We start from the raw sequence: 14389 nt of genomic DNA, 5'->3' as shown, positions 1-14389 counted from the left end.
AATGAGGCTAGGGTGAATGCTGCTCTTAGCTCCCCATCAGAGATACAGTCACACACGAGAACCCACACAAGAGCACAGGTAATTTCATCAAAAATACACATGCCAAATAATCTGTCCGTTCATCTACAAAAACTTCTGCAATTCTAACCTGTAAAAATACCACAGGGATCTTATTTCACTTCCATAAAAGTCAACTAAAAAGTGGTGATGAATAAAATCAATGAGGTAACTGTGATGATCTGTACATTGTTTTAATTATTATTCCAGTTAGGAATGCCCAGTGAACAATACAAACTTTGACAGGGATTCAGCACTTCTTCCTTCCAACAGTGTTGGAAACCATAGTTTATTAAAAAGGTTTTCTTTGGCTAGTTCTCATTTCAGCTCAATCTCTTTAAGATTAGGAAAGGGGTCAAAAAGTTCCTGTAGCTCCTGATGGCATCAAAGGGAGCATGATTATAGGTAATAATGTGTTACGACAAAGGCAACATCTCCCATTTGAACACCCCTGTCCTCCCACCACTACGTAAACAGAATAAACCTATAAGGACACACTGGCTGACCTTATCTCCTGAGGAAATACTGTCTAGAATCACACTGTAATGCAACAGACAATAATGCATGATGGTCTCACTTATCTTTAATAATATGATGTTTTAGCATGCTTGCTACCCAAAAAACCCTCTCCCAGGCATTCTCACTGTAACTAGTATTAACTACGCTACGCTGCTCACAGACCCTAAAACTGAGTGTACAAATTGTGACTGCCTGGGGCTATTTTTGTTTTGTTATTGAGCCAAATTCTCTTCATATTTACTTGATGTAAACTCAGAAGTTCTGGAATTTGCTTTTCCTTTGTTCCAAAAGTTTTTGAAGTCTTTGACTTTGAAGATGGCATGTAAAACCTACAGCACATCCTTATGCATGCTATGTTTAAATGGTTAAAAATGGGTCCAAGTGGATAATGAAAAGCAACATCCCTAACTTCCTTCACCTAACTCCATACGTAGTAGCTTCTCCCTCTATTATGTAGTTTTATTTTAAAAGCATGTGAGATGTTCAAATGCAATAGCTATTCAAGGTAAACTGATTCATCCCCTACTTTTTTAAACAAATGAGCCAATTATCCCAGCAGTTCTGTCACTGGTGTGATTTCATTCTAAATCTCTAGTACAAGTTCTACTGCTTACACCTGGATAAGAAGTTAGCACCATCTGTATTCAGACTTTTGCTCTAAAAATATTTACAGTAGTTTCTACTTTCCAAGAAAGCTATTTCTGGCCAACGTAGGTTTAATTTTTGTCTAATGATTTTAGCAAACTGTACTTGTGCCCACAGAAGTATTATTTTTATCAGTTACAAATAAACAAACCAATTGTGATAGAACACCAGGTCACAGTGCAGCAAATTCCCAAATCCTTGTGGTGTACAGCATTGGGATAAACCAACAACCAAAAAGTGAAAAACAAGGAAAACAGAAGTGCGTTTTACTGACTAATGCCAAGGTTAGACGTACATAAAGCACTGCCTACAGTCATTATACTGTTAATTCTAACTCTAAAATTCTAGACAAGCAACGCAACCATACCCTGTGGTGTCGATGACCTTTTCTGCATTGAAATTTTCCTGCAAAAGATCCCTCTAGAGGAGATCTATCTGCAATTGTAATCCTCATCCAAGATATCATCTCATATTATATCAGGGAATTCTGATGTGAATTTAGATACATTTTTATATGAACAACAACAAAAAGTAAATACACTGTCTCATCATAGTCACTTACAAAAATTTCAATAGAAAGAATAGTGCATGAAGTTCTAGACTCAAATTGCATGTGCAGTGCTCTGCTCCTCTGCAGTAAGGGCAGGCATCAAAGAACCCACTTTAGCTAAACTGAATGGCTTGACCAACAGGGCAAAATTGAGGTCTCGCTCAGGATTAGTGAGAAAAAAGCATTTGCCTCAACAACTCTTTTGAGCCTTCTCAAGGCCTGGATGCTAAAGCAAGTGGAATTTTGTGCCAGTTTGGTGCTTCTGGAAGACAAGGATACTCAGACTAGGAGTATGTATGGAGTGAACGTAAATTAGTGTGCAAGTGACCCAATCCTGAGAATTAAAAAAAACAAAAAAAACAAAAAAAAAAACCACCACCAAAAACCAGAAAAGAAATTGTTTTCCACAAATCTGAGGTGAGAAGAATCTGCTGGAATCACACAGAGACTAGAGCACTCAAATTGCCTTTGCAGCTGTGTTAAGAATGGTTCCACATTATCACTGTAGTTTAGTCAGGCCTGAGGGTGGGGGGAAAGAAAGGATGTGTCTATTACTCACCCTTACCTCCCAGAATGTTAGGCTACTACAAAAAGTTGAGGCCACTGAGGACCCAGAATACCCCCATCTGTGTCACTGATCATCCTCACACACACACTTCTTTCTTAGTGCCAGAGTATCTGGTTTTCAGGAGACCACAGCACACTGAATTTGCAGTTACAACCTACATTTCTAATAACTTCTCTCATGAACTCCAACCATTGCTTTTTCAAAATACATTTCTCATTCTACTAATATGGACATTGCAGCATTGAAACATTAAAGCATTTTAAACTTAAGTAAATAATTAGTAAAAAAATGAAAATGTTAAAAGAACAGAAAACCACATACCTTTTGAAAATCAGAAATTTTTACTCTGTAGACATTTCCATTGTAGAGAATGTCCTCCTTTCCCCCCAAAAAAAAGAAAGAAAAGAAAAGGCTTAATTGTGCATACTAATATTTAATTACCTAATAAAAACACAGTGAACTATTTCAAGACCTTATTTTTCTCCCAGAAATAATTTCTCGTTATGGATCAGAGTATGTACACTAGAGCAAGCATAAATATTGCACACTCAATGAGTTTTTGTTTGAAGTTCATTTTATTTTGAAATTCTCTTCTGTCTGTTATATACGCAAAAGCATCATAGCTCCAGGTGAAACTAACATGTGGTACCCACTCTTCCAAGCATTTAAAACCAGCGAGTAATCCTACACAATGGAGACCAAGAATGGAGCAGTGTCAGGAGCAGAGCAAAAAAAACCTATTATATTCTGAGGTATATAAAGCTGGGATGAGAGATGCCTGATTAAGTAAAAAGTAAATTATGACACTGTTAGTACTAAAACATACTTCTCCCATTGCTTTTGCCAACACTTTAGAAGGATGAAAGCATCAGCTAATTCACTGATGTCCACTTCTTCTGTCTTTCCCCCTATTTGTGTGGGGAAGGGGTTGGCAGCACAAGTGGGGAAAGGGATTCACAGCGTTGCCTCAGCTCCAGACATCAGGGCAGAGACAGGGTCACAGCAGGGTCCTACTGACATAGCAGTATTTTCATCTTCCACAATATACTCTGTGCATCATAAAGCTGAGTGCTTCAAGGAAAAGCTGACCTCTTCCCAAGCTTCCTCTGAGGAAGCACTTGTACAGATCCTGTGGCTGTCACACCTGTATCGGTAATACCAACTGCTTTGCTATTGTTAGTTTTTCCCCTTTTTTTAAAAAGGCACAAAACCAATTGATTTCTGTATTTAAGTCATTTGTATAAGAGCTTAAAATGGACATGAGCACAACAGCCACTCAACAAGCAAAGCAGCAGATATACAGAAACTGGAATGAAAAGGTCAAAAAGAGTGTTCAAATATTAAGTCAAGTCCAAATTTAGATTAGAAATTGATGTATAAGATGTTTTAAAAGAAAAACATAACATGTGTGTTCGCCACTGAAAATAATATGAAATTAACTGCAACTCTTTCAAATGAATCTCTATCAAGAGCTCCTGCACACTAGGACAGAAGCTGTATTTTCTGCTCTTTCATTAAGCTTCATCTTTTTTCCTTTAAAGTAAAATAAATGGCAGCCTAAAATTCAGAGCATCCGCTAGGCGCATACTCAGGATTAAATCTGAACTAACACCTTTTCAGTTTTATGAGGTACAGAAGAAATAAAAAGGAAAAAGTCTCAGCAAGGTAAGAAACAGAATGGTTCTAGAAAACAAGTGTCTCAGCCAAGAGAGGTCAGAGCATGTCGTAGGTCTAGCGCTTGCCTTGAAAACTCACGGTGCATTAAACGCCCCAAGTAGTATACTAGAGGGACTGAGAACTATGGCAATCACAACTACAGCAATGAGAGCAGTTAAAGAAAATAGTTTGCTGTTCTGTTGAATTCTCCCAAAGTTGCCAAAAACTTCCATTAAAACATAAGTTTTTTCCAAAACGTAAATAGCAACTCTGAGAGGGATGATGGCTAGGTACTTTGTTCTCATTAAATATTGACAGTGTGCTCGTCTAGTAAAAGACTACACAGTGCTTTTGATTTTTTTTTTTTAATGTCTCAAACTCATTTTGCTAGTGCACTTTCAGGCTGGCCTCAGCAGCTCATAATTACATGACAAGACATCACTGGGTCTCGGCCACCTCACAACTGCACACAAAAGTGTCCTTACACTTATTTCTGGGGTCAACTGAAGCCAATTGAATGCTAAAATAAACTCATTATTCAAAACATGTTTCTGTTGGAAAAACAAAGACATTACAAAAATATTTTCAAGCATACAAGCCACTCTATTAGCCTGCAATGAGATATACACCTCAGATATTTTCGTTCTCTTGCAGATTGTGGTCAAATTTCAACACGGTTACATCAGCGTAAAATCGAGCACAGCTCCACTGGAATCAGTAGCATCATGCCATACCTAATGCACATAACAGAAACAGAATCTGTTTCTCAACTAGTTTTAATCATTTACAGCTTTCTGAGTAAAATCGCCATTGGGCTCTGAAATTTCTCATGTTCCATGTAAACAGATGAGTACAATCTTATAATTTAATGAAAAAAATCGGTTTCTTTTTAGTTATGCAAATACCAAAAGCTTTTTTCTTTTCACCAGTTAAGTATTTCTTCAGAAGCTTGTTTGTGTTCAAAATCTCCAATGGCCTTTTACTAAGACTGCAAATTCTTTGAGGGAAACACTTAGAGCCAGAGTCAAGTCTCAGTTACAGAGGCAGAAACACTGAGCAATCCGTAATTCCCAGTAACCTAACCACTGAAGGGGTAATGGGCAGCAGCTGCAGCTTCACGTTTAGCCTTTATTTCACAGCTAGTTCTAAAGGCTAAAATAGAGAAACTCTACAATTTTAATTTCTCTCCTGTTCCAAAGAAAAAAAAATTTTAAAAATTTTTAAATTCGGTAATTTTTAAATTTTTGAATAAGCTGGTCTTAAGTACCTTGATACCTACTTTTTTGCAGAGGATCATTAATTTTATGTTCCTCACTTCCTGCACACCTAACCACAGGATCTCAAGTGCAACTGAACACCTAACCTGGTGTTGAGGCATCAAATTCTGAAGTTCCAATGTTCATCACTGGCCACAACACAAATTTGTTAACTACTGTTCAGTAAGGCAAGACTTGTTTCTTGCCTAGTCACCTGAACTTTCCTATCACCTCAAATATACCTTATGGGTTGCCCCCTCCTCTCTCTCTCCATGTGACTTAACCCCTTAGTAACCTACTAGGAAAGGACTTCATTTTTCAAAACCCCCAGCTAAATCATGATAATCCTTCAAAAGGATGGACAGCCTTCATCAAGATTTCAGGCTTGACAACAGGTTATTTTCTTTTATTTTTATTTTAAAGCAGAAGACAAATTTTCATCAACAGGGATCTAACATAAAAGTTTCTTTTTCACCTGTCGTTCTATGAAATGATCAGGGAGAAAGACCCGACAGGAACACACTTCTAGAAGTCTATAACTGTCCATCTATGGACACTTGGCTACAAATGAAGAGCACCTCCTTGAGTTACCCACGGGGAGACTGAAACTTTAGAATTCCAATAAGGACCTTTTGCCTGATTTTTATAATTAAATTAATTTTTGATAATTAAAAGTAAAGTACAAGTACACAATTTAAAGAAGACCATTAGAAACTTAACTTAAACATGACAATTTCAGCCCGTCAATAAGGCCTGAAACAGTCATTACCTACGAAACCTTCACTCATTTTGTGCCAAAAAGGAACATCAACCATAGCTTATCTGTTTATTAGTTATTTTTAGACACACAATTTTTAATATTTTTCAGACCTAGATTTCCTATACAGCAATCTGGACACAGTTTCTAAAGTTTTCTTACTTTGTAAATTTTTTTTCAGGATCTGGGGAAAAAAAAAAAACCAGAAACCAAACTCAGAAAAACACAAAAGCACCCACCAACACACAAAACAAAAAAACCGGGGGGGGGGGGGGAAATCACTTTAACAGTAGGTCTTTGATAAGATGGTGCCAGCTGGTACACACTTGTGGATGGGAAACCACATTTCCCAAAACAATGTTATGTCAGCACCCTGCCTCCTAACAGAAGGCAGCGAGGCTGTGTGCTGCCAGCTCCTGCCTTCAATGGGGCAAGCTGCTCTAGCAAGGGCCACGCTGTTAAATCGTTCGTTCTCATTTGAAGCCTTTGAGAAACCTCAGCTCCTTCCTGGAGTGGAGCCTTGCCAGGGACATCAGTCTGTTGCTGGTGACACACTCTGCACACAATTCAGTGGCTTCCTGCTCAAAGCATTACATAATTTGAGCCTCTGGCATATCTTTCTGGAGCGTTTCACATACTAATCCACAAGATCAGCAGCCTCTTCGGTTGCCAGATAACTCTGCACCTTTTCTTCACTGATACTCACCTGGATGGCACTGACTCTGAGGCATGTGGTTGCCTGTTCCCAAATAAATAAAAACTGGACAATATGATGCATGGACACAGACAAAAGAAGCCGCTAAATACACATTTGGACACAGTTATTGGTCAGTAACTTCAGAAACAGTAAAAAAACCCCCAGACAACATTTAATCCATTTGTGCCAAAGGAAAACCATGATGAAAATAACATTCATAAAATACATACATTTTTATTAAGGACTGTTGCGTTTTGCTTCACTGAATTAAGTCCAAAACTTATTGAACAAGTAGACTATACAACCTGCTGCTAGGGCCACACACAATACACACTGAAATACTAGTCCTACCTCTGACTCCAGCCATTCAGCCATGAGTCAAGTCTCAGGATCAGGGTGCATATAGCTAAAGTGAAAAGTAAAAGTACGTGGTGTTTGCTGAGCAAGACTCAGCACACTGAATTCCTGAAACAGGCAGATTATTTCCAGAGAATCTAAATAATTTGGAGCCCAGAAATTCTACTTTATGAAAAGCATATCGATCAATTGTTAAGTGCACCCTTCAAAATTATTTGTAAGTAATAAAGTCTTTCAGACTTTTTTTCTTACAGCGAACAAATTATATTTATATGATAAAACCACATAATTTAATCCAAGCAATAAACAGCAGCAGCATTTACACAATGTAAAACAGTTACCACAAACTCTCATCGTATGCAAACAAACACAATCTGCAATTTAAGTCACAGAATTTCAGGGTATCTTGGATGTAACAACTATATACTATCCTAAAGTTTCTGCAGGTAGTTTTGTCTGTGTTTCAGGACAGTCTTTTTTTTTTTTTTGGGGGGGGGGGGGGGGGAAGTGTTCTATTTTTACGGTCACCCATAGTAATTCTCTGGAACCAAAACTATCATGCTGCAGTTTAAGAGGGTTTCAATCTATAAAATTACTCATTGCCGATGAAAACATTAACAATCCAAGACTTCACTTATAGCATTACAAAGAATCCAGTTCAATTAAGGGTAAATGCTTTTACTCTGCCTGGGCCAATGAAATTAATTATTTTCATCAAAAAATGCATTCCAAGTAAGAGTAAAGTTTAGAAGTGTCTCACCATATCCAAAGAAAACAGAAATGAAGAGGCAATCCCAGACTCCAACATACAGCCAAGGGCAGGCACTGGGGAACATGCAGCAGGTGAGAAGATGGGAAGAGGATGGATCCTCCTTTCAGGCCAGCAAGTCACCAGCTGCCAGTACTTTGAATCATTAAGATAAAATGCAATTATCTAAAGTCTCCAGGGAAAGCTCAGCATGATCACAGAAATCCTACTGCAGCCCAGTGACTCTTTTTGGGATGTGCCCTGTGTTCCAGACACTGGGAGCTTGTTTCTTGGCATTCATGTTTTGAAATGTAGGCCAGCAACTCCAACACAGCATGTTCTGATCTACAATTTTACTATCCCAGTCCTCCATAACAGCAAGAGAAAGGGATTAAGCAGCATTATTTTTCCCCTTGAATATTGACTGAGATAATTACATATTGGTTATAATGCAAGATACACTGCACAGTGCAAAATAAACACAGAATGGGCATGCCATTTTATCCAAAGCTCTTTGTCCCGTAACACATAGGAGAGCTGATCATATCAGATATGTTCCTCCAGGGAAGTTTAATGGTAGCAAACTCTTCCAAATGTACCAAATAGATGCACTCAGCTTTTTCATACAGTCCCTTTTTTGGCAATCATGGGGGGGTGTTTTTAAGCTATTTTACAAAACATTATTAATTACTGAAGCCATCTGTGCTTCTAGAGAACACTCCTTTCCATCCCTTCTTCCCTTCCTACTGGGCTGCACAGTGAAGATGCAGCAGTATATTTACAACCGTTTTTATGCTAGCAGATGTTACACCACACAAAACTGCTTTGCTGCAAGTTCAAGAAGGTGGTGGTGGGAAGAAGTTTACATAACCAGACATTATCAACAAAAGCAACAGAGGATGGCAAACCACAGGCCATAGACATTTAATTCATACAAATCTCTCTTCCTCTTTCTCACTCTGCTTTCCAATTTGTTTTAATTCCATAGGAGAATCTGACTGCTGGTCACTTCATGACGTATTGGAAGGCCTAAATGCCAGCAGCTTTTCTTGTCTCAACAAGATGTACAGAGCTGAAATTAAATTTCAGCTGGCTTAAACACACTTTTATTTTGCCTCTACCCACCTAGAACACATATCCCGTTCAAAGTAAACATGTTTAGTCACTGAATAATATAAAGTATAAAAAAAAATTTACACTGTAATAAACAGAGATACATTTTAAAACGATTCTGATTACTATCTATGAATCTGGCTGCAACCACCTAGCTAAAAGTGGAATTACTGTGATGAAAATAGCATTGTGTTTCAATGCAAAAAAGTAAATATATTCTACCAGATACTAGCACAGGAGTTGAAATCCACCCAAGAAAACTATTTGCATTATCGGTTTGCATTATTCTGCCATAACGTTCTGACACTGAGTTTAAACATTAAGCTGCAAGTACAATGCCTCTTTTTTAAAACAGATGCAATTTCTTGGGGCAAAATCTGATATGGCTAGTCAGATTTCCTGTCCACTAGTTTCTCCCAAAGAAAAAATGGGAGACGTTGGTTTAATTTTTTTATTCGTCCAGTAAACAGATCAAAGCATTACACATCTGCAACAGAGGTTTACAGAGCCTCACTGTGCAAACATCCTGGGCCTGATGCTGCAGGCTTTATTGAAGCAAATCTCTTATGATGGTAGCCAGTACTAGTCTGTGCTAGGTCATTCGATGTAAAAATTTACACTTTAAAGGGAAGTCGATAACTTTGAAGTCCCACTCGATCGAAAACTATTAAAACATGCAGCTTGAATTTTCAGGCTGATCTTTACCACATATAATTAGAATTGTTTCACACTTACATACTGTTGCCTGAATACTAAAAATTGTGTTCAGCTCTAGGCTCCTCCTATACTGGTGTTATAAATTCTTTGGAGGAAGAAGCATTTTTAACAAGTATGTACAACGCCTGAAAAAGATTCCAGAACCACTATTAGATCACCGAGTACTGTAAGACTGCGAAGTGTAAAATAATTTTTAGCATAGCTGAAACATCTTTCTAGATCTATGCTTTGTATATTAGATTGCAATTTCTGTACAGTCTCTTCTATTTCTTTTCTCATTCAACTGTGCAGTCGAGTCTGTTCAGGGTTTGTTCTTTGTTGCCTTTCACAGAACTAAAAAGAAAGAGAGAAAACAGAAACAACACAACCCATATAAATTAGTTTTAAAACTGACAGGGATGTTCAGTGGCAGGCCTGATGTCTGCAGCTATTTCACATCATTAAAAAAAAAAATTTTTATACACACATATGGTTTTGACTTGAGTGTCCCTTTAAGCAAGCCTTGCTGATTCAGACTATCTCCACACAGTTGCCAAGAAAAAAAAAAAAAAAAAAAGGCGCTCCTGAGTTATATGCTCTGACTTAAAGGTTTACACAGGGAATCCTCCTACCTAGAAATAACACTAAGAAGCACACTGAAATTTCTGCTGGAAGACGGGTGTCAAAGATTATATGCAAAAAGACTATTTGATAAATATCCTCTATCAGACTATACTTCTAAAACTGAAAAGAATGAAACTTTGCTAATGCTGGGCTATAAATCAAAACTGGATCTGTTCCATAACAAGGGTATTAAAGACAAGGGCCCCTAATACTGCAGGACACATCAATCTAAGCTGTATGAGCAATGCCTTGCTCCATACATTAAGCTGCACTCCTGGGAGTTTGTCCTGGTATAGTATGTCCATGCCCCTGATTTGCTACATTTTGATTTGCAAGTCAAGGTCAAGAAGTAATTTACCAGAATCCCTGTTGCTAACACATACACTGCAGGCTTCTGAAAACTCCTCTTACCACACTAAAAAAGGTCTCAACAATTGGAATATAAAAAGATATCAAATTGTCTGAAAGCTGCTTTATACCATTAGACACTTCAGCACGTTAAACATGAATGCCATTTCTTTTTAACTTGCATTAAACGGTGTTGTATATATATTCTAATTAAAAACACCGTGTTGCAGTGTATTCTTTCATCTGAGGTATCAGCAAACGGGCACCAGTCAGGTTAAAAAAAAAAAAAAACACATATATATAAAGGCTGCATTGTAATAAATGCCATAAAATAAATAATGCAAGGATAGTTCCTGCCCCAGAAACCCTGCAATTTAGGACATGAAGAAAGAATCCTTAAGGGATCATACCAAACCTACCTAACATTCCTGAATTGACATTTACATTGTGCTGTACTTTAGTTCATACTTTAAGGGCTAAGCTAGAAGTATGCACATTGTTCTGATGTGCACTGCTGAAGGCTATTGTGTACCTCATTTTTCACAAGACAATGAGAGCCTTCATGTCAGGCATTATCATGACATTTAAGATATGCATTGAAAAAATACCACAATCAGAACACTTTGTGTGTGTGTGTCTTACTGTATTTAACCCAAGTCCTGGTTTAGAACAGAGAAATCTGATTTTAAAAGTCCACTACAGCCTGACATGCCTATGCCCAAAAGATACAGAGAGGGGGGATGGAGGCTAGATGGTGTAACTACCAAACCCATATCAAACAGCAAAGAAAGAGCTTTCAGCGGCCAGGCCCCTATCCCTCCTGTGTCACAAAAGGTTACATATTCTAACCCAGTAACATTACCACACCTTCTAGAGGATCAAATGTGTCCTAACAGTCACTCCTTGCTCTGCTGAAACTGAGCGAAAAATTAATTTTGAAGAAATTATATCAGCCTCAATACAGTCATCTACAATTCCGGCAATTTCTCTCCATCCTGAAAAAAAATGCAAGTCTTTGACATGTGATCTCACAAACTAGGGGGCTGTTTTTTCTGAAAAAGAGCATTTTTAGCAAGTACATGTCAGCCCAGTGCTACAGTCAGAAGCATCTGCATCTTGAGACAACTTTGTGGATATACACTTCACTTTGGAAGGAATAATTGGAGTCCCATCGGATGTACAGCCAATAGGATACTGTCGAATACAGTTCTGAAGCCAAATGAAGTATTTCACCTGCAAAGCTGTGCTGGGTTTCTGTGGCAGGGTTTTTGGTAGCTGGGGAGGCAGCTACAGCAGTGTCCCCCATAAGAAGGTTCTTGAAAGATCCCCCAGCTCCAAGTGGGACCTGCCTCTGGCCAAGGCTGAGCCAATTAGCAATGGTGGCCACACCTCTGCAAACACATATTTAAGGGCAGCAACCTGAGAGGGGGTTGGGACTTCTGAGGAGGCATTTGGAGAAGGACATCTCTGCGAACACTGAGGTCAGAGGAAGGAAGAAGGAAGAAGGGGAGAGGTGTGCTGGAGCAGAGAGCCCCCCTGTATCCCGTGGTGAGACGGCAGGGCCGCCCTCCCTGCCACCCATGGAGGCGCAGAGATTGCCCTTCGGCCTGTGGAGGACCCCAGGGACTCTGTGGGAAGAAGCAGCCCCTGCTGTTGTAGTTCAGACTACAGCACACGGAGGTGACCCATGCCGGAGCATCTCAAGAAGAATGCATCCCGTGGGGAGGACTCACGGCTGAGAGAGCTTGTGGAGGAGGGTCTCCCGTGAGAGGGACGCCACGTGGAACAGGGGGAAGAATGCAGAAGAGTGCTTACCCTGCCTTGGAGGAAGAAGCGGAGGACTGTCTGCACCCCCCATCCTCTGCCCGGATGGGGGACAAGGGAGAGATATCATGAACAAAGCTGAGCCTGGGAAGAAGGGAGGGGTGGGGGGAAGGTGTTTTTAAGATACCGTAATACTTCTCATTGTCCCATTCTGTCTGTTAAGTGTTGCTGCTGTTAGTGTTCTGAATTAAAGTGATGTCCGTTTTTTCCTTCCCCCAATGAGCCTGTCTTTTGCCTGTGACTATAATGGGTGAGCAACATTTCTCTGTCCTTATCTCCATTCCTGAGCCTTTTGATCCATTTTTCTCCTTCCCAGCACTAGGGGGGAAGGGGTGAGTGAACGGCTGCGTGGTGCTCAGTTGCCCTCTGGGCTCAAACCATGACAAAAATGCACAGACTGATTTAATAATATCTCAAGCTCTGAAGGGCTGAGTTTGTACAGTGGCAGCATGTTGTACTCAGGTCAGTTTTATTTCTCATAGGAGGCATACCTCCCGCCAAGTAACTCCTGACACTATTTAGATTCCCGTTACCTTTCTGTTGTCACGTCAAAATGAAAGATTAAAAAAAAACTAAACAAAACAAACAATAAGACAGAAGCTATTCAATCATCTATCAGATAGAATAGCCGCCTTCTTCCCCCCCCGCCTCCATTCCCTGTCTCTTTCCTAAAGATAGGAAGCCACACGGAAGGTAAAAATTAAGTGACTTGCTCTAACTTTTGCAAGGCCAAAACATGGCCCAAATGAGAACGCAACACTAGCAGCACAAAACTAGATGTGATCTACAGAGCTACCTACCATATCAAGCCCAAACAAGAATGGAAGATGTAAGAGGAAAATAAACAGTAAAGTTTATATACCCTGTTTCTCATCAGTTCTTTAGAGGACACATCTCACCAATCCTTATCCCATGGGCTTTGCTCTGAATGAGCTGCACGGAGAACAGAACAAACCACATCCCCAGTTAGGTACTCCTCACACGGTTATGTTTTCTATTATTATTTTCCCTTTTAACAATGAAAGGAACAGACCAGTAAGTGGACACACACAGTTTTGGCCTATGAATCTTCCTTGATAAAACTGCAGACCCGTTAACCCAGTCGCAATAATATTACAGTAAGAGAACAGATGAATTGCAACAACCTTCCAAAAGGCACCTTAGATGAGGCACAAAGTGATTTTGAGTTGAAGGGCTCAAATTGACTTAGGTTACATGCTTGTAACACCCACGTTTTGTCAATAACATTCCTGAACATGAAGAGCCAACTTTTGTTAAACTGTTTCAGTCATTAAGAGATGTGCTAATTACCAGATGAACTGAAGACAACTCAGCTAAGCAAAACACGCCCTGCCAAAGCCTTTAAGACAATATTCTTCAGTTTCTAAAACTCAAGACATGATGATAGCATAAAAAGGTAAAAGGAAGAAAAGATTCATCCGCTTTCAGTCATCTTTAAACAAGAATTCCTTTACGTGATTTAAAATTAACCAAGTATTATATTTTTTTTCAACTTCTGAAAAAAGAAAAAAAGACAGCCAGAAATTTATTTGTATTTCATGTATACAGAAGCACTGACTTTTTAATTGAAATTATGAGTTTGCTTCTTAGTAACTGAGAGGGTCCATGTAATGGTGTATAAAATTAAGCATTACCAGAAAAGCAATCATCATTTAAATTACCAATTACTTTTTAAGGAAGAGATATATCTCACCTAAAGAATACCATAGGTCTACAACTTTACAACTTTTAGGTATATAGCTCTTAACAAAACTGACACCCTACTCTGATAATTACTACCTCTAACACTTTGAAGAAATACTTCCACACATCTTTCTGATGAACCAGGTGAGGCAACACCTTCGCAATCCAAGTTTTCGTTAAAATTCCAAATTACTCATGAAGGTCTCCATGGGTATTTAAATTCTGCTAAAGGTAGGGGTTATTCCTTTAGATATCATCAGCCTTTACTAA

At 39.0% G+C, this 14389-nt stretch overlaps 1 protein-coding gene across 15 annotated transcripts in view; it reads right to left on the bottom strand.

The window, feature by feature from the left end:
• Nucleotides 1-14389, bottom strand: part of PLCB4 (phospholipase C beta 4) — a 216958-nt gene that overhangs the window by 190771 nt on the left and 11798 nt on the right. For 13 of the 15 annotated variants that reach the window (XR_012622345.1, XR_012622346.1, XM_074817201.1 and 10 more), the window contains one exon: nt 2661-2717. The exons of the other annotated variants lie outside the window; for them this stretch is intronic. The gene's annotated coding sequence lies outside the window, so the exon portion shown is untranslated. The remainder of the gene's footprint in view (nt 1-2660; nt 2718-14389) is intronic. 15 annotated transcript variants of the gene reach the window in all.

This window comes from Strix aluco, chromosome 3 (assembly GCF_031877795.1).
Source record: "Strix aluco isolate bStrAlu1 chromosome 3, bStrAlu1.hap1, whole genome shotgun sequence".
Taxonomy (NCBI): domain Eukaryota; kingdom Metazoa; phylum Chordata; class Aves; order Strigiformes; family Strigidae; genus Strix; species Strix aluco.
The sequence above is the reverse complement of the archived record's forward strand: the minus strand, read 5'-3'. Positions and strand labels throughout refer to the sequence as shown.